General features: G+C 39.3%; 1 long non-coding RNA gene across 1 annotated transcript in view; it reads left to right on the top strand.

Annotated features, from left to right (window-relative positions):
- Nucleotides 1-22,126, top strand: part of LOC309643875 — a 115,335-nt gene that overhangs the window by 23,379 nt on the left and 69,830 nt on the right. The gene's annotated exons all lie outside the window — the stretch shown is intronic.

Genomic DNA, 22,126 nt, shown 5'->3' with positions numbered 1-22,126 from the left:
AAGTGATACATGTAATACATGTGACTTCTGCCCACATTTTCTTGGCAGAACTAGTAACAATGACTACATCTAACTTCAAGGAAGTGAGTCCATCAGTCAGTGTAGTTCGGGTTAAATGGTGGCAATGAGCAGCCCCCCAAATCTCAATAATGTATAGGAACAGTGATTTATTTCTCATTCATGTGACATTAGTAGCACTGTAAATGCAAATACAGAGGGCTTTAAAACAGAACTTTGTAGGAAGAAATGGTACATCCTGCCTGTACTAGAGATTAAGGGAGTAGGGACAGTTACACAGGAAAACAGACGATTGATCCTGGCTTAGAGTTGGAGAACTTATCATTATGTATATTATATTCAACAATAAATTCATTCAACAAATACTTATTGAGTATCTACTATGGACCAGGAACTGAACCCACTGATGTACAGTGGCAAACAAAACTGGCCTGGTCTCTACCCTCACAGAGATTAAATATATTTAGAAAAAAACTGAAATTAAACCAATAAACACAAAAATAAATATATATTTACAAATTGGGCTGTTACAATGGAAAACACTGGGCTATCAGGGACAGAAAAGCAGACAGAAGGCCATACTGAGGAAGTGATGAGAGAACCGAGTGTTGACTGAGTTAGCCAGGCATAGAGTGGTGGAAAGAATGTTGTAGGCAGAGCACACAGGTTGTAAAAACTCCCTGAGATGGAAAAAGGGATTGGTTACTTGAAGTACTGATGGGAGGAGGGAAATCAGTGTAGTGAGTGAGTGGAAAAGCAGTTCAAGGGGAGGTTAGTGAGGAGATAGATCATGCAGGGCCTTGAGACCATGGTAAGGGTTTTATTGTGTTTTAAGTGAAATAAGCCATTGATAGTTTTCCATCATGGGGGGTGGGTGCAATTTATGTGTAAGTGTGAGACATTATCCTACACCCATTTATAAATCATTTTTACTGCTACGTGGAGAGTGGATTGAAGTGGGGCAAGAGTTGAAACAGGAAAACCAGGTTGGAGATTAGGCAGGAATCAAACAAAAGATGGTGGTGGCCTGAGGTAGCCCTCTGGAGATGGATATGGACATATCCATAATGATTCCAAGACTATTGATTTAGATATAGAATCAATAGCATTTTGTGATGAATTAGAATGTGCGTTGGGAGAAGAGGAGCAGTGAATGAGGAAAGGTAGCAGGAAAGATAGAGCTGGTTTTGCCTGAATGAAATTTACCCAGATGAAGAAGAATGATGAAGGGCCAGGAATAGGGGAATGAAAAGATTCTTTGGTACATGTTAATTTTGAGATTCCTGTGAGCCATTTCATTTGATATTAGAAATATCAAATAAGTCATTAAATATAAGAGTCTGAGGCCCAGAAGAAAGGTCTGGGCTACAGATACTCATTTAAGGGTCATAGTATATAAAGTAATGTCAAAAGTCATGGGAATGGATGGGATGAGGATTTAAAGGGAGAAGAGAAGAAGTCCATGGACTGCTCCCTGAAGAGCTCAAAGTATTAGAGTTCAGATGAGGGGAGGAAGAACAGGGGTGCTGGAAAAGAAGTCTGAGAAGACCAGGGAGTTAGGAGAAAACCAGGGTAGTATGGTGTCATGGAAGCCAAGAGAGGAAGCATATATTTCAAGAAAGAAGAAGTGGCCAACAGCTTAGAATGCCACAAAAAGGTCCAGTAAAACAAGGACAGAGAAAACACCGTTGGCTTTGGCACCATGTAGTGACCTAGGAAAATGGGTTTCTATGGAGTGGAGGATGCAGAAGCTGAAAGTGAATACACTGAAGGATTAATAAGAGGTGAGGACATGACACAGACAGCTCTTGAATGAAGTGTAGTTAAGTAAGGAAGCAGAAAATTGGGGCAATGCTTGGAGGAGATGAGAATAACAAGGATAGTATACAAATGTTGAATATTTATTGGATGGATCCAATGGAGAGTGAAGGGTTAAAGAGAGGTGGAGGCAGAATCCCTAATAAAGGAAAGAACAGCCTTATAAGGCAAAAAAAAGGGGTGGGATCCAGAGCACAAATAGGGAACCTAGCTTTGCAGAGGAGGGGAAGGGACACTTCTTCCCAGACACAGAAGAGGAAGAAAGCTGGTGGTAATGTCACCAGGTGTTTGGATTTAGTAGTGGGGAGAAACAGGTAGAGCTTCTGTATTACACTCTCCTTTGGGGTTCTTAAAAAGTTAATACGTGGGAGAGAGTGGCCAAGATGGCAGAGTAGGAAGACCCTGAGCTCATCTCCTCACAAAGTCACACCAAAATCACAACTATTTACAGAACAACTATGAATATAAATGACCTGAAGACTAGCACAAAAGATCTTCTACAACTTAAGATATAAAGAAGGAACCACAACAAAATGGGTAGGAGTTGGGGGGAGATGCAGTATAGTCAAGACCCACACCTCCTGGTGTGTGACCCACAAATGGGAGGATAATCACAATTTCAGAGATTCTCCCCAAGGAGTGAGGAGTCAGAGCCCCACATTGGACTCCCCAGCCCAGGACTCCTGCCCTGGGAATATGAGCCCCCCAAATGTTTGGCTTTGAAGGCCAGAGGGGCTTGCTTTGCAGAAAACCAGAAAGCTATAGGAAACAGAGACTCTACTCTTAAAGGATGCACACAAAATCTCACACACGCTGAGACCCAGAGCAGAAGTAGTAATTTGAAAGGAGCCTGGGTCAGACCCACTTGCTGACCTTGAAGAGCTTCCCAGAGAGGAGAGGCAGGAGGCAACTGGGACTCACCCTGGATACATAGACACTGGAGGCAGCCATTTTGGGGAGTTCATCTTACCAGGAGGACACTAGTGCTGGTAAGCACAATTTTGGAATCCTCTCTCTAGTTTATTAGCCTTGGGACCCAGACCCATCCACCAGCCAGTCAGCACCAGTCCTGGGACACCCCAGGATGAGCTACTGGCTGCATGGGGACACAGCCCTACCTACCAGGAGACTGGCCACCATGGGCCCCCATTAGCTCTCCAACCACCCCAGGACATGGCCCCACCCATCAGAGGGACCAGAACCCAGCTCCACCCACCACTGGGCCAGCACTAGCCCTGGGACCCTCAGGGCCGAGCTATCCACTGTTGGGACACAGACCCACCCAAGAGCAGGCCAACACCAGCTCTAGGACCTCCAGGACCCTGAGCCAGAAACCCCAGGACCCAGCTCTACCCACAAATGGGCCAGTGCTAGTTCCTGGACCCCCTGGGCCCTGACCCCACCAACCCATCAGCAGGCAGACACCAGCTCCAGAACATTTTAGGCCTTTCAGCCAGCCACCTCAGGATCATGCCTCAACCACCAGTGGGCCAGCCCCAGCCCCAGGACTTGGCCCTGCCACCCAGTGGGTGGGCATGAGCCCTGGAAACCCCAGTATTGCAAGCAGCTACCTAAATACCTGGATCCTCCTGCTAGTGGGCCAGCACCAAGATGGTACTCCTCAGGCCTTGTAACCAGCTATGGCAGGACCTGGTCTTGGCCACCAGTAGCTGGCAGCCTCTGCATTAGGCAGGACCTAGCAACCAACTGGGCTGGGGGCCAACCATGCCTTCCAGTGTGTCCACAGCAGTCAACCCATTATAATAAAAGGCCCACACAACCCACACAGAGCACAGCCCTAGAACATATAACTTTGGTGACCAGAGGGGAGTGTGTTGCAGGTCCCCATAGGACATCTCCTACATAAGGCCACTTCTCCAAGATCAGGAAACATAACTGACCCACCTAATATATAGAAATAAAAAAAGATAGTTAGACAAAATGAGGCAACAGAGGAATATGTTCCAAATGAAGGAACAAGATAAAGCCCCAGAAGGAGAACTAAGTGAAGTGGAAATGAGCAATCTACCAATAAAGTAATGATTATAAAGATAATGATTATAAAGGTAATGATTATAAAGATTCTCAAAGGACTTGGGAGTTGAATGGATGAGCACAGTAAGAAGTTAGAAGTTTCTAACAGAATTAGAAAATATAAAGAGGAGCCAAACAGAGCTGAAGAATACCATAACTAAAATTAAAAATACACTAAAGAAGTCAAGAGTAGATTAGATGATACAAAGGAGCAGATCTGTAAATTGGAAGTCAGCGTAGTGGAAATTACTCAAGCTGAACAGCAAAAAAAAAAAAAAAAAAAAAAATTAAAAATGAGGACAGTTTACGGTACCTCTGGTACAATATCAAACATACTAACATTTGCATCATAGGGGTCCCAGAAAGAGAAGAGAGAGAGAAAGGGACAGTGAACATATTTGAAGACATAATAGCTGAAAACTTCTGTAACCTAAGAAAAGAAAAAGGCATCAAGTCTAGGAGGCACAGAGAGTCCAAAACAAGATCAAACCAAACAGGATCACACCAAGACACACTGTAGTTAAAATGGCAGAGACAAAAGATAAAGAGAGAATACTAAAAGCAGAAAGGGAAAAGTAACTAATTACATACAAGGGAACGCCCATAAGACTATCAGCTTAAGTTTCATCAGAAACTCTACAGGCCAGAAAAGAGTGGCACAATATATTTAAAGTGAAGAAAGGAAAAAACCTACAACCAAGAATGCTCTACCCAGCAAGGCCATCATTCAGATCTGAAGAAGAGACCAAGAGTTTTACAGACAAGCAAAAGCTAAAAGAGTTCAGCAACAAGAAACCAGCTTTACAAGACATGTTAAAGGGACTTCTCTAAGCAGAAAAGAAAAGCCACAACTTGAAATACAAAAATTACAAAAGGAAAGTCTCATTGGTAAGGCAAACATAGAGTAAAGGTAGTAGATCAACCATTTATAAAGCTGGTAGGAAGGATAAAAAATAAAAGTAGTACAATCATCTATATCTACAATAAGTAGTTAAGGGATAGACAAAACAAAAAGATGTAAAATATGATTTCAAAAACATTAAATGGGGGGTGGTAAAAATTCAAGGCTGTTACAATGCATTTGAACTTGAAGTCATCAACTTAAAATAATCATATATACATATATATATATATATATAAGTATATATATATAAATGGGAAGAGAGAGAGACTGCTATATATAAACCTTATAGTAACCACAAGCCAAAAATCTACAATAGATATACACACACACACACAAAAGAAAGGAATCCAAACGTAATACTAAAGATAGTCATTAAATCACAAGGGAAGAGAGAAAAAGAAGAAAAAATGAACAAGAAAGAACTACAAAACGACCTCAAAACAATTAACAAAATGGCAATATTGCATACCTATCAATAATTACTTTAAATATAGGTGGACTAAATGTTCCAATCAAAGACGTAGAGTGGCCAAAAGGATACAAAAACAAGACCCATGTACATGCTGCCTACAAGAAACTCACTTCAGATCTAGACACACAGAGACTGAAAGTGAGGAGATGGGAAAAGGTATTTCATGCAAATGGAAATGAAATGAAAGCTGAGGTAGCAATATTTGTATCAGACGAACTAGACTTTAAAACAAAGACTGTGACAAAATACAAAGAAGTTTTTAGTTGTCTGAGAATAAAGAGTTTTAATTATTCATCTCCATTATTTGTTATTATTTCTCTTTTTAAATTTTTGTGTATTACACTGGTTATTATCTCCAGACCAGTGTTGTGTAGAAGTGGTGAGAGTAGACATCCTTGCCTTTTTCCTGATCTTAGGGAGAGTAATTTTTTTTAATCTGCCTTATTTCTCCCACTAAACAGTGAGATCCTCCAGAGTAGGAATCATGACTTATTCATGATTGTGCTCTCTGCTATGCCTGACACAGAAAAGTGTCTGTCATCTAAGAAGAATTTAGTAAATATTTATTGAAATATTTTAAAAATGACAGATAGCAGAAATGCACTGGGACCTGTTCTGTTGTGAATCCTTGCCACATTTGGTGCTAATCTCTTAAAATGAAATGGCAGCTCATATAAACAGGCAACCACTGATGAAAGAATTTTTTTAAAGAGTTAATGGTTTCAGATTCTGAGTTTTATGCAAATATCATGTTAGACGGTCTAGGCATGGCCAAGAGACATTGACCATTCTGACCAGGATGCTGAAAAAGACATATTGCATTACCCTGACTCTAAAATTCTAAGCACGCTAAGAACTGCCAAAAGTAAACATAGCATTCAGGTTTGCCTACTGTGGGCCTCAAATATGCAGAACTATAAAGTTAGCTAAAAAGAATAAAAAACTGGAAAACTAGGATTTGTGGGAAAATAGATTCATCCATCTGATATTCATCCACAAAGTACCATTGCTTCCAAAGAGAGTGTTATTAAAACCTTATCATCAGGTTCAGCAGCAACTGCTGATTCAGAGCTTTTTGAAAAATAACAAGTAATAGTAAATGCTATCAATTACTGAGAACTTATGCCAAGCATTGTGCTAAGAGTTTCAAATACCTTATGTCATGTCACCCACCTACACTTGGAGGTGCACACTGCATCCCATTTTATATAAAGATTGAGATTAAATTACTGTCCCAATACGTGCAGTTCCTAAATGCTACAGACGAGACCCAAAGAAGACCTAAGTCCCAACTATGTGAACTATACCTCCAAATTTCATACCGTGGAGAGGGGGTGTCCTGACCACCTTCTCCACACTACCCCAGGTCCTGGACTCTGACTCGAGATCAGGGACCACATCTGTGTGTCATGCCTCTAACCCAAAGTCTAGAATAGTGCCCTAACACTAAATAGGTGCTCAGCCAAAATTTTACACGTGAAATGATACACCTTATCAGTTAACCCTCACCACAACCCTAACATTTGTCTGTTTCACCTCCCAATAATTGCACATTTTTTATTGAAATATTTCACTCTGATGCTGAATTCTCCCATTCCTCTTGGTAATTCTAGGTAATTTTATAAATTTTTACTTTGTTTTTGAAACTGTGTTGAAGCATCTTTCTAGTGTTAAAGGTTTCAAAATATTATGTAGAGACTACATTGCTCCTAAAGATGTTTTTTGTATTAAAGTCCATTTTATCTGAAATTAATATATTTTCACCAGCTTTCTTTTGTTTAGGATTTATGTGTTTCATCTTTTTCTATTCTTTTTACTTTTAACCTTACCATGTCTGTAAGGTTTCGATATCTCTTTTGTAAAAGCACATGGCTGAATTTTGTATTACTGTTCTCAAAATCATTCTAAGCCTATATTAACTAACATATTTAAGCCATTTACATTTTGTTGATTAAGTGTTTGGGCTTGTTCCTACCATTTTACTTTGTGTTTTCTTTTGTAAGATATTTTTCTCTTTTCTTTTTTTAAAATATTGAATTTGTGGCATATTTATTTTCTTTCTTTTTATTTATTTATTTATTTATTTTTGGCTGTGTTGGGTCTTCATTGCTGCCCGTGGACTTTCTCTAACTGCGGCGAGCAGGGGCTACTCTTAGCTGCGGTGCATGGGCTTCTCATTGTGGTGGCTCCTCTTGTTGCAGAGCATGGGCTCAAGGCATGTGGGCTTCAGTAGTTGCATCACACGGGTTCAGTAGTTGTGGCTCACAGGCTCTAGAGCGCAGGCTCAGTAGTTGTGGTGCACAGGCTTAGGTGCTCTGTGGCATGTGGGATCTTCCCGGACCAGGGCTCGAACCCGTGTCCCCTGCATTGGCAGGTGGATTCTTCACCACTGCGCCACCAGGGAAGCCCTGTGACATATTTATTCTCTTATTCCATTTCTTTCTCTTTTCTGGTTTGGAAGATTTACACTCCATTTCAGTTCTTATAATGGTTGTCCTTGAACATTGCCATTTATAGGGGTTTTTATTTTATTTTTTTATTTATTTATTTTTTTCTTATCGTCTCTTAGTGCTGATGCATGGGTTTGGGTTTTTGGTTTTCTGTACTCTGCCCTTTTACTTAGGAGGCAAATCTTTTATTTTTTTAAAATATTTATTTATTTATTTATTTGGCTGCATTGGATCTTAGTTGCGTCACACAGGATCTTCATTGTGGCATGTAGAATCTTTAGTTGCGGCATGTGGGATCTAGTTCCCTGACCAGGGAATGAACCTGGGCCCCCTGCACTGGGAGTGCAGAGTCTTACCCACTGGACCACCATGCAAATCTTTTAAAGGTTTCAAATTTATGTAGTGGTATCAGTTTCAGTTGCTCAAGGGCCCAGACCAATGTTCTGCTGTTAAAAGAAAAATCTCCAGGCAAGGCTTCCAGGACCACTAATCTCTCTGGAAAGGTGCTCATCAGCTTCCAAAGCTCACTGCTTTTTTGCAGTTACCCCTTCATTTCTACCATCGGAGGATTTCCCATTTCTCCTGTGACCACAGTTATGTGATTTATTTTTTGAATTTTTGAATTTTATTTTATTTATTTTTTTATACAGCAGGTTCTTATTAGTAATCAATTTTACACACATCAGTGTATACATGTCAATCCCAATCGCCCATTTCATCACACCACCATCCCCACCCCCCTGCGGCTTTCCCCCCTTGTTGTCCATAAGTTTGTTCTCTACATCTGTGTCTCAACTTCTGCCCTGCAAACCGGTTCATCTGTACCATTATTCTAGGTTCCACATACATGCATTAATATACGATATTTGTTTTTCTCTTTCTGACTTACTTCACTCTGTATGAAAGTCACTAGATCCATCCACGTCTCAACAAATGACCCAATTTGGTTCCTTTTTATGGCTGAGTAATATTCCATTGTATATATGTGCCACATCTTCTTTATCCATTTGCCTGTCGATGGGCATTTAGATTGCTTCCATGACCTGCCTATTCTAAAGAGTGCTGCAATGAACATTGGGGTGCATGTGTCTTTTTGAATTATGGTTTTCTCTGGGTATATGCCCAATAGTGGGATTGCTGGGTCATATGGGAATTCTATTTTTAGTTTTTTAAGGAAACTCCATACTGTTCTCCATAGTGGCTATATCAATTTACATTCCCACCAACAGTGCAAGAGGGTCCACTTTTCTCCACAACCTCTCCAGCATTTGTTGTTTGTAGATTTTCTGAGGGATGCTCATTCTAACTGGTGTGAGGTGATACCTCATTGGAGTTATGATTTGCATTTCTCTAATGATTAGTGATGTTGAGCAGCTTTTCATGTGCTTCTTGGCCTTCTGTATGTCTTGTTTGGAGAAATGTCTATTAGGTCTTCTGCCCATTTTTGGATTGGCTTGCTTGTTTCTTTAATATTGAGCTGCATGAGCTGCTTATATATTTTGGAGATTAATCTTTTGTCCATTGATTCGCTTGCAAATATTTTCTCCCATTCTGAGGGTTGTCTTTTCGTCTTGTTTATGGTTTCCTTTGCTGTGCAAAATCTTTGAAGTTTCATTAGGTCTCATTAGTTTATTTTTCTTTTTATTTCCATTACTCTAGGAGGTGGATCAAAAAAGATCTTGCTGTGATTTATGTCAAAGAGTGTTCTTCCTATGTTTTCCTCTAAGAGTTTCATAGTGTCCAGTCTTACATTTAGGTCTCTAATCCATTTTGAGTTTATTTTTGTGTATGGTGTTAGGGAGTGTTCTAATTTCATTCTTTTACATGTAGCTGTCCAGTTTTCCCAGCACCACTTATTAAAGAGACTGTCTTTTCTCCATTGTATAGCCTTGCCTCCTTTGTCATAGGTTAGTTGACCATAGGTGCATGGGTTTATCTCTGGGCTTTGCATCTTGTTCCATTGATCTATATTTCTTTTTTTGTGCCAGTCCCATATTGTCTTGATTACTGTAGCTTTGTAGTACAGTCTGAAGTCAGGAAGTCTGATTCCTCCAGCTCCGTTTTTTTCATTCAAGACTGCTTTGGCTATTCGGGGTCTTTTGTGTCTCCATAAAAATTTTAAGATTTTTTGTCCTAGTTCTGTAAAAAATGCCATTGGCAATTTGATAGGGATTGCATTGAATCTGTAGATAGCTTTGGGTAGTATAGTCATTTTCACAATATTGATTCTTCCAATCCAAGATCATGGTATATCTCTCCATCTGTTGGTATCATCTTTAATTGCTTTCATCCATGTCTTAAAATTTTCTGCATACAGGTCTTTTGTCTCCCTAGGTAGGTTTATTCCTAGGTATTTTATTCTTTTTGTTGCAGTGGTAAATGGGAGTGTTTCCTTAATTTCTCTTTAGGATATTTCATCATTAGTGTACAGGAATGCGAGAGATTTCTGTGCATTAATTTTGTATCCTGCAACTTTACCAAATTCATTGATTAGCTCTAGTAGTTTTCTGGTGGCATCTTTAGGATTCTCTATGTGTACTATCATGTCATCTGCAAACAACGAAAGTTTTACTTCTTCTTTTCCAATTTGTATTCCTTGTATTTCTTTTTTTTCTCTGATTGCCGTGGCTAGGACTTCCAAAACTATGTTGAATAATAGTGGTGAGGGTGGACATCCTTGTCTTGTTCCTGATCTTAGTGGAAATCCTTTCAGTTTTTCACCACTGAGAATGATGTTTTCTGTGGGTTTGTCGTGTATGGTCTTTATTATGTTGAGGTAGGTTACCTCTATGCCCACTGTCTGGAGAGTTTTTATCATAAATGGGTGTTGAATTTTGTCAAAAGCTTCTTCTGCATCTATTGAGATGATCATATGGTTTTTCTTCTTCAGTTTGTTAATATGGTGTATCACATGGATTGATTTGCATATATTGAAGAATTCTTGCATCCCTGGGATAAATCCCACTTGATCATGGTGTATGATCCTTTTAATATGTTGTTGAATTCTGTTTGCTAGTATTTGGTTGAGGATTTTTTTTTTTTGTAGTATCTTTCTCTGGTTTCGGTATCAGTGTGATGGTGGCCTCATAGAATGAGTATGGAAGTGTTCCTTCCTCTGCAATTATGGAAGAGTTTGAGAAGTTTGGGTGTTAGCTCTTCTCTAAATGTTTGATAGAATTCACCTGTGAAGCCATCTGATCCTGGACTTTCGTTTGTTGGAAGATTTTTAATCACAGTTTCAATTTCATTACTTGTGATTGGTCTGTTCATATTTTCTATTTCTTCCCGGTTCAGTCTTGGAAGGTTATACCTTTCTAAGAATTTGTCCATTTCTTCCAGTTTGTCCATTTTATTGGCATAGAGTTGCTTGTAGTAGTCTCTTAGGATGCTTTGTATTTCTGCAGTGTCTGTTGTAACTTCTCCCTTTTCATTTCTAATTTTATTGATTTGAGTCCTCTCTTTTCTTGATGAGTCTGGCTAATGGTTTATCAATTTTGTTTATATTCTCAAAGAACCAGCTTTTAGTTTTATTGATCTTTGCTATTGTTTTCTTTGTTTCTATTTCATTTATTTTTGCTCTGATCTTTATGATTTCTTTCCTTCTGCTAACTTTGGGTTTTGTTTGTTCTTCTTTCTCTAGTTCCTTTAGGTGTAAGGTTAGATTGTTTATTTGAGATTTTTCTTGTTTTCTGAGGTAGGCTTGTATAGCTATAAACTTCCCTCTTAGAACTGATTTTGCTGCATACCATAGGTTTTGTATCTTCGTGTATTCATTGTAATTTTTCTCTAGGTATTTTTTGATTTCCTCTTTGATTTCTGTAGTGATCCCTTGGTTATTTAGTAACGTACTTTTTAGCCTCCATGTGTTTGTGTTTTTTACGTTTTTTTCCCTGTAATTCATTTCTAATCTCATAGCGTTGTAGTCAGAAAAGATGCTTGATATGATTTCACTTTTCTTAAATTTACTGAGGCTTGATTTGTGACCCACGATGTGATCTATCCAGGAGAATGTTCTGTGTGCATTTGAGAAGAAAGTGTAATCTGCTGTTTTTGGATGGAATGTCCTATAAATGTCAATTAAGTCTATCTGGTCTATTGTGTCATTTAAAACTTGTGTTTCCTTATTAATTTCCTGTCTGGATGATCTGTCCATTGGTGTAAGTGAGGTGTTGAAGTCCCCCACTATTACTGTGTTACTGTCGATTTCCTCTTTTATAGCTGTTAGCAGTTGCCTTATGTATTGAGGTGCTCCTATGTTGGGTGCATATATATTTATAATTGTTATATATTCTTCTTGGATTGATCCCTTGATCATTATGTACTGTACTTCCTTGCTTCATGTAACATTCTTTATTTTAAAGTCTATTTTATCTGATATGAGTATTGCTACTCCAGCTTCCTTTTGATTTCCATTTGCATGGAATATCTTTTTCCATCCCCTCACTTTCAGTGTCTATGTGTCCCTACGTCTGAAGTGGGTCTCTTATAGAGAGCATATATATGGGTTTTGTTTTAGTATCCATTCAGCAAGCCTGTGTCTTTTGGTCGGAGCATTTAATCCGTTCACGTTTAAGGTAATTATTGATATGTATGTTCCTATGACCATTTTCTTAATTGTTTTGGGTTTGTTTTTGTAGGTCCTTTTCTTCTCTTGTATTTCCCACTTAGAGAAGTTCCTTTAGCATTTCTTGTAGAGCTGGTTTGTTGGTGCTGAGTTCTCTTAGCTTTTGCTTGTCTGTAAAGCTTTTGATTTCTCCATCAAATCTGAATGAGATCCTTGTCGGGTAGAGGAATCTTGGTTGTAGGTTCTTCCCTTTCATCACTTTAAGTATATCATGCCACTGCCTTCTGGCTTGTAGAGTTTCTGCTGAGAAATCAGCTGTTAACCTTATGGGAGTTCCCTTGTATGTTATTTGTCATTTTTCCCTTGCTGCTTTCAATAATTTTTCTTTTTCTTTAATTTTTGCCAATTTGATTACTATGTGTCTCAGCGTGTTTCTCCTCAGGTTTATCTTGTACGGGACTCGCTGCGCTTCCTGGACTTGGGTGGCTATTTCCTTTCCCATGTTAGGGAAGTTTTCAACTATAATCTCTTCAAATATTTTCTCTGATCCTTTCTCTCTCTTTCTTCCCCTTCTGGGACCCCTATAATGTGAATGTTGTTGCGTTTAATGGTGTCCAGAGGTCTCTTAGTCTGTCTTCATTTCTTTTCATTCTTTTTTCATTATTCTGTTCTGCAGCAGTGAATTCCACCATTCTGTCTTCCAGGTCACTTATCCGTTCTTCTGCCTCAGTTATTCTGCTATTGATTCCTTCTAGTGTAGTTTTCATTTCAGGTATTGTATTGTTCATCTCTGTTTGTTTGTTCTTTAATTCTTCTAGGTCTTTGTTAAACATTTCTTGCATCTTCTCCATCTTTGCCGCTGTTGTTTTTCCGAGGTCCTGGATCGTCTTCACTATCATTATTCTGAATTCTTTTTCTGGAAGGTTGCCTATCTCTACTTCATTTAGTTGTTTTCCTGGGAAGAACCTACAACCAAGATTCCTCTACCCGACAAGGATCTCATTCAGATTTGATGGAGAAATCAAAAGCTTTACAGACAAGCAAAAGCTAAGAGAATTCACCACCACCAAACCAGCTCTACAAGAAATGCTAAAGGAACTTCTCTAAGTGGGAAATGCAAGAGAAGAAAAAGACCTACAAAAACAAACCCAAAACAATTAAGAAAATGGTCATAGGAACATATATGTCGATAATTACCTTAAACGTGAATGGAATAATGCTCCAACCAAATGACACAGGCTTGCTGAATGGATACAAAAACAAGACCCGTATATATGCTTTCTACAAGAGACCCACTTCAGACGTAGGGACACATAGACACTGAAAGTGAGGGGATGGAAAAAGATATTCCATGCAAATGGAAATCAAAAGAAAGCTGGAGTAGCTATACTCATATCAGATAAAATAGACTTTAAAATAAAGAATGTTACACAAGACAAGGAAGGACACTACATAATGATCAAGCGATCAACGCAAGGAGAAGATATAACAATTATAAATACAGATGCACCCAACATAGGAGCACCTCAATACATAAGGCAACTGCTAACAGCTATAAAGAGGAAATCGACAGTAACACAATAATAGTGGGGGACTTTAACACCTCACTTACACCAATGGACAGATCATCCAAAATGAAAATAAATAAGGAAACAGAAGCTTTAAATGACACAATAGACCAGATAGATTTGATTGATATTTATAGGACATTGCATCCAAAAATGGCAGATTACACTTTCTTCTCAAGTGCACACGGAACATTCTCCTGGAGAGATCACATCTTGGGTCACAAATCAAGCCTCAGTAAATTTAAGAAAAGTGAAATCATATCAAGCATCTTTTCTGACCACAATGTTATGAGATTAGAAATGAATTACAGGGGAAAAAATGTAAAAAACACAAACACATGGAGGCTAAACAATACATTACTAAATAACCAAGAGATCACTGAGGAAATCAAAGAGGAAATCAAAAAATACCTAGAGACAAATGACAATGAAAACATGATGATCCAAACCTATGGGATGCAGCAAAAACAGTTCTAAGAGGGAAGTTTATAGAAATGCACCCTATCTCAAGAAACAAGAAAAATCTCAAATAAACAATCTAACCTTACACCTAAAGAAACTAGAGAAAGAAGAATAAACAAAACCCAAAGTTAGCAGAAGGAAAGAAATCATAAGATCAAAGCAGAAATAAATGAAATAGAAACAATGAAAACATTGGCAAAGATCAATAAAACTAAACCCTGGTTCTTTGAGAAGTAAATAAAATTGATAAACCATTAGCCAGACTCATCAAAAAAAAGAGAGGGAGGACTCAAATCAAAAAAATTAGAAATGAAAAAGGAGAAGTTACAACAGACACCACAGAAATACAAAGCACCCTAAGTGCCTAATACAAGCAACTCTATGCCAATAAAATGGACAACCTGGAAGATATGGAAAATTCTTAGAAAGGTATAACCTTCCAAGACTGAACCAGAAAGAAATAGAAAATATGAACAGATCAATCACAAACACTGAAATTGAAACTGTGATTAAAAATCTTCCGACAAACAAAAGTCCAGGATCAGAGGGCTTCAAAGGTGAATTCTATCAAACGTTTAGAGAAGAGTTAACACCCATCCTCTTCTAACTCTTCCAAAAGATTGCAGGGGAAGAAAAACTCCCAAACTCATTCTATGAGGTCTCCATCACCGTGATACCAAAACTAGACAAAGATGTCACACAATAAGAAAACTACAGGCCAATGTCACTGATAAACATAGATGCAAAAATCCTCAACAAAATACTAGCAAACAGAATCCAACAGCACATTAAAAATATCATACACCATGATCAAGTGAGGTTTACCCCAGGAATGTAAGGATTCTTCATTATACACAAATCAATCAATGTGATACACCATATTAACAAACTGAAGGATAAAAACCGTATGATAATCTCAATACATGCAGATAAAGCGTTTCACAAAATTCAACACCCATTTATGATTAAAACTCTCCAGAAAGTGGGCATAGAGGGAACTTATGTCAACATAATAAAGGCCATATCTGACAAACCCACAGCTAACATTTTTCTCAATGGTGAAAAATTGAATGCATTTCCACTAAGATCAGGAACAAGACAAGGATGCCCACTCTCACCACTATTATTCAACATAGTTTTGGAAGTTTTAGCCACAGCAATCAGAGAAGAAAAAGAAATAAAAGGAATACAAATTGGAAAAAAAGAAATAAAGTTGTCATTGTTTGCAGATGACACTATACTATACATAGAGAATCCTAAAGATGCTAGCAGAAAAATACTAGAGCTAATCAATGAATTTGGTAGAGTAACAGGATACAAAATTAATGTACAGAAATATCTTGCATTCCTATACACTAATGATGAAAAATCTGGAAGAGAAATTAAGGAAACACTCTCATTTACCATTGCAACAAAAGGAATAAAATACCTATGAATAAACCTACCTAGGGAGACAAAAGACCTGTATGCAGAAAACTATAAGACACTGATGAAAGAAATTAAAGATGATACCAACAGATGGAGAGATATACCATGTTCTTGGATTGGAAGAATCAATATTTTGAAAATAACTGAACTACCCAAAGCAATCTACAGATTCAATGCAATTCCTATCAAATTGCCAATGGCATTTTTTACAGAACTAGAACAAAAAATCTTAAAATTTGTATGGAGACACAAAAGACTCTGAATTTCCAATGCAGTATTGAGTGAAAAAAACAGAGCTGGAGGAATCAGTCTCCCTGACTTCAGACTATACTACAAAGCTACACTAATCAAGACAATATGGTACTGGCACAAAAACAGAAATAAAGATCAATGGAACAGGATAGAAAGCCCAGAGATAAACCCACGCACCTATGGTCAACTAATCTATGACAATGGAGGCAAGGATATACAATGGAGAAAAGACAGTCTCTTCAATAAGTGGTGCTGGGAAAACCGGAGAGCTACATCTAAAAGAATGAAATTAAAACACTCCCTAACATCATACACAAAAATAAACTCAAAATGGATTAGAGACGTAAATGTAAGCCTGGACACTATAAAACTCTTAGAGGAAAACATAGGAAGAACATAAATCACAGCAAGATCCTTTTTGTTCCACCTCCTAGAGTAATGGAAAAAAAACAAAAATAAAAAAATGGGACCTGAGGAAACTTAAAATCTTTTGCAAAGCAAAGGAAACTACAAACAAGATGAAAAGACAACCCTCAGAATGGGAGAAAATATTTGCAAATGAATCAATGGACAAAGGATTAATCTCCAAAATACATAAACAGCTCATGCAGCTCAATATTAAAAAAACAAACAACCCAATCCAAAAATGGGCAGAATACCTAAATAGACATTTCTCCAAAGAAGACATACAGAAGGTCAAGTAGCACATGAAAAGCTGCTCAACATCACTAATTATTAGAGAAATGCACATCAAAACTACAATGAGATATCACCTCTCACCAGTTAGAACGGGCATCATCAGAAAATTTACAAACAACAAATGCTAGAGAGGGTGTGGAGAAAAGGGAACTCTCTTGCACTGTCGATGGGAATGTAAATTGATATAGCCACTATGGAGAACAGTATGGAGGTTCCTTAAAAAACTAAAAATAGCATTACCATATGACCTAGCAATCCCACTACTGGGCATATACCCAGAGAAAACCATAATTCGAAAAGACACCTGCACACCAATATTCACTTCAGCACTATTTACAATAGCCACGTCATGGAAGCAACCTAAATGCCCATTGACAGATGAATGGATAAAGACAATGTAGTACATATATACAATGGAATATTACTCAGCCATAAAAAGGAACGAAATTGGCTCATTTGTAGAGACATGGATGAATCTCGAGAGTGTCATACAGAGTGAAGTAAGTCAGAAAGAGAAAAACAAATATCGTATATTAACGCATATATGTGCAACCTCGAAAAATGGTACAGATGAACTGGTTTGCAGGGCAGAAATTGAGACACAGATGTAGAGGACAAACGTATGGACACCAAGGGAGGAAAGCAGTGGGGAGGTGGGGGGTGGTGTGATCAATCGGGAGATTGGGTTTGACATGTATACACTAATATATATAAAATGGATAACTAATAATAACCTGCTGTATAAAAAAAATAATATTTAAAAAATAAAAAATAAATAAATTGTGGTTCCCAAGCTGATATTTTATGGAATACCAGTTCTAACAGGTATTTAAGGGATCTCTTGGAAAAAGGTGTTCTAAGGTCAGATACATATGTGAAAAGCTGGCTTAAACAAAGCTTTAAAAATTTCATTGCAGGTCTTGTCAGCGACTTTTCTGTACTTAATGTGCTTTGTGTATGGAGAGTTCCCTAGCTGATTCAAACAACAGAATCTTCTTCTCATGAGTGCTTTCATGGAACACACGTGGAAAAATATGATTGAAAGAAATGCAGAGGGCTTCCCTGGTGGCGTAGTGGTTAAGAATCTGCCTGCCAATGCAGGGGACACGGGTTCGAGCCCTGGTCTGGGAAGATCCCACATGCCATAGAGCAACTAGGCCCGTGAGCCACAACTACTGAGCCTGTGCGTCTGGAGCCTGTGCTCCGCAACGGGAGAGACCACGACAGTGAGAGGCCCGCATACCGCAATGAAGAGTGGCCCCCGGTCACCGCAACTGGAGAAAGCCCTCGCACAGAAACGAAGACCCAACACAGCCAAAAATAAATAAATAAATAAATAAATTTATTTAAAAAAAAAAAGAAATGCAAAATTTTGCAAACAGCACAATATCTTTCTCACTAAACTTTTTTTTTATTGTGGTAGAATACATGTAACATAAATTTTATCATTTTTACCATTGTAACCATTTTTAAATACACAGTTCAGTGGCATTAAGTACAACACTCACATAGTTGTACAACCATCACCAACCTCCATCTCCAGATCTATTTTCATCTTTTCATACTGAAACTCTGCACCCGTTAAATAATAGCTTCTCATTCTCCCCTCCCCCGAGACGCTGGCAACCACCACTCTACTTTCTGTATCTGTGAATTTGACTACTCTAGGTGCCTCATACATGTGGAATCATGCAGCATGTTTGTGACTGGCTATTTCACTTAGCATAATGTCTTCAAGTTTCATCCATGCTGTAGCCTGTATCAGAGTCTCCTTCCTTTTTAAGGCCAAACAATACTACATTTGTTTATCCATGCATCTGTCGATTGACACTTAGGCTACTTCTGCCTTTTGGCTATTGTGAATAATGCTGCTATAACTCATTAAGTTTTATTTACCTCAGATTTCACTCTGGTTCTATTTATGAAGTTGAAAAAACTTAGGCCAAAACATTCCTTTCACCCACAAAATCCTTACACATGAGTAAGGGTTTCTGGCCCTGACTAAGGCTCTTAAAAGCTTCGGGTAATCTGGTGTCAAAATGTCTCATAGACACTCTGTTCCACTCTTTCAGGGGAAGCATTTGGCAGCAGCATAGAACCTTCCAGAGAGCTCATGTTCCTACTCCTCCACTCAGCTTTGTCCCCTTCCATAATGAGAAGTCCCTTATACAAAGTGACTTCAAACCCAAATGCAAGTCCTTAGAAGCCTCACGTGGGCACCAGGCAGTGAGCTGTGTGACTTATCCTTGAGGATCAGTTGTTTCTAATTGGAGGAATATATTTTCCTCTCAAGGGAAAGGGCCTTTCATCAAGTAGTTAAAACTCTGCAGTTAACATATTTAGTGGGACAGAATTTTACTGATCTCCATCAAAGGTCTTTTAAGACTTAGAGAAAAAAGAGGAAGTACTATTTGGTGCTATGGGCTTTTTAAAGCCTGAGAAGCATGAGTCAGTATGATCTCCTGTTGTGTATTGACACAATGGGAAGAAAGTACAGGGATTATTTTAGGAATTAGCAGAAAACCGTGTTGGCCAGTCAGACAACATAGTGTGGGAGGAAACAAGTCTAGGAAATACTAGAAGAAAAGCTTCTCTCTCTGGCTTCCGGAAAGTTAAGTTATTAACATCTTCCAAGAGGTCAAGAGGAACTGTAAGAAGTTGAAATATCTGTTCCAAAGGCAGGACACAAGGGTCTACTTATGCTGTCTTGTACTTAACACCCTCCTCTTCTTTAAGCCAAACCTTGTAGCTCCTGACTGCACTGACTCTAGGTGCCCTGTGCTCTCGAGCCCACACAGATTGCCAGTCCTTTGAGATTTAAATAAAAATGGGTTGAACTTGATCCTGCATAGTATGAGCACACAGCACTCTCCTTCCACCATGATCACTGGGAATTCTTACTGAGTTATATATATTCCAGTCCTTGTGATACTGAGCAGGACCCTGTGGGGTTCCTGGGCACAAAAACCTTTCTGTGTCTCCCATTTCTTGATTACAGGAAATAGGCTTCATTTAGCTTCCATGACCTTCCCTGAGTTCCAAGGGGCAGGTTCAAACAGTTGCTAATTAAGGAAGGGAGGGGATGTGGAGACGAGGGAGGAACAGTCAAAAGAAACAATAGTGCAGCCTTGGGGCAGGGTCCTGTTTCTCCCTCAAGGGACACACATAACAATATCTTTGAGATGTTTTGCAGATACTGAAACCCCCACCAGGTGGGAGAAATTAATGATATGCTGCCAGCAAACACATAGACCCCAGACCAGTTGGCACCTGAAGGTTAATGATGCTGACTCCCACTTACCTCACCACCAACCAATCAGAAGGATGTCCATGAGCTGATCACGCCCTCTTTGAACCATTACTATAAAACTCCTCACTACCCGCTCCAGGTTGGGACACACAGTTTTGAGAGCATTTGCCCACTGTCTTCCCCTTGGCCTGGCAAAGCAACAAAGCTATTCTTTTCTACTTTACCCAAAACTCTGTCTCTGAGATTTAATTCAGTGTTGGGGTACAGAGGCCAGATTTGGCTTCAACTGCTTAATCCACCGCCTCCTTTCATAGAATTCTCATACTCTCTGCCATCTTCCCTCCTGGAGTGCTTTTTCTTCTCCATCTTGCAGCAACCCAAACCTGGAGCTCAGTCCCTTTCCCTTGTTTTTCCAAAGCAACACCACATAAGCAGTTATGAAGAGAAAGGTTTTATTAAGGATCTTGGGACACAGACAGGGAGTCGCAGGCCCTACAAATTCCCCAAGGTTGGATACAGAACCTCTACCTGCCTCTCCTCAGCTGTGTGCATCTTGCTAAGTCCTCTCCCCTATACCCCCTCTCCCTTTTCCTTTGATTATTCCTTGTGCCTTTGGTGGAAGGAGGAAAATAAAGGGGGCGGGGCTGTCCTCACCTTTTCCCTTCTTAGGTTGCCCCTGGACACTCAAAATTCTGCTTTCCTGATTTTTGCAGAAATGGTTTTGTCTTCTTTGATTGATGCCAGCCAGTCCAGAAAATTCTTTGAGGGCTACTCTTTCATGTCAAAACATAGCTTATCAAGATGTTTTTCTAAATATAATCCTTTCTCTGAGAGTCCAAGTTTACTCTTCATTAGTCAATATTAAGCCTACTCTTCCTGATGATAACTGACCTTTGCTCAGATCTTACATATTTTTCTAAAGATACTGGGAGTTAGAGAGAAATTAGGGCAAAGTCCTGGTTGAGTCTTTTGCTGGCAGATTGCCTAGAGAGGTGCAATCTATGTTTACATTGCAATCTCCCCCTTGCCTGCCTGCACCTCCAAGTCCAATTGTAAGGGAGCAGGACCCAATGGGGCCTTCCCAGGACAGGCTCTTCCCCCATATCCTCTGCCTTAGCTCCTCTCTGAAGTACCTAGATAACAGTATTTGATGCACATTTCCTGAGTTGTTTTACAGATGTGAACCCTCCCCACAAATGGAAGATGTTAACTACTTGACGACCCTGAGCACAGAGCCCCCACACGTCCTGGAGCCTAAGGACTAATAATGTTAAGCCCTGTGACACTACCCTGTTCCCTCACCATCAGCCAATCAGAGACTTGTGCCAATCAGAGACTTGTGCACAAGCTGATCACATACCCTGTGACCCCCCTCCCTCACCTGGCTTTTTTTTTTTTTGGCTGCATTGGGTCTTCATTGCTGCTCACAGCTTTTCTCTACTTGCGGCGAGTGGGGTCTACTCTTCGTTGCGCTGTGCAGGTTTCTCATTGCAGCCTCACCTGGCTTTTAAAAATGCTTTGCCAAAACCATTCGGAGAGCTCAAGTCTTTTTAGGGCATGAGCCGCCTGTCTCCTTGCGTGGCCCTGCAATAAAACTTCTTCTGCTCCAAACTCCGACGTTTCGGTTTGTTTGGCCTCACTGTGCTTCGGGCACGCGGACTTGCGCTAACGCTGTCTTTGTGTCAGCACTTCCCAGCCCCCTCTTGGAAGCCCAGTTACATTTTCTCATTGAGCATGGACTTCTAGGCGCTGCTGATTGAGGGCCTTCACCTCTGTACCCAAGGCAAAGTTAAGATGCCAGAAGAAGTGCTAATATTCATATCTTCATATGAATGAAGATATCTTCATATCTTCATATTCAAAATACATACGGGTGACTTGAAGAAGAGGTGCAGTGCCAAAAACCAAGTCTGGAAATTACAAAGAGAAATTCTATTCTTTTGGTGGAGGCTGTAGGATTAAAATCCCACAGGGTAATTTCCAAAAGAATTTTCTTACTGACTCATCTGGGCTCCTCTCCCTGCTTTCTGCAGTTCTTTCATATTTATGGTAAATTCCACCTGATTGGCAGGCAGTATGTGTCAGCAGAGAGAAAATACCCTCTGCTCCAATAGGACTTCGGCTATACTTGTCAGCACTGACCTCTTGATTTCAGGTTGCTTTTGGACTGACTTATGACACCTGCATGTACTTTTTGGTTGGCCTCC

This window comes from Balaenoptera physalus (genome assembly GCF_965194825.1).
Source record: "Balaenoptera physalus genome assembly, chromosome: 15".
NCBI classification, from domain to species: domain Eukaryota; kingdom Metazoa; phylum Chordata; class Mammalia; order Artiodactyla; family Balaenopteridae; genus Balaenoptera; species Balaenoptera physalus.
This window is presented reverse-complemented; position numbering and strand designations above follow the sequence as displayed.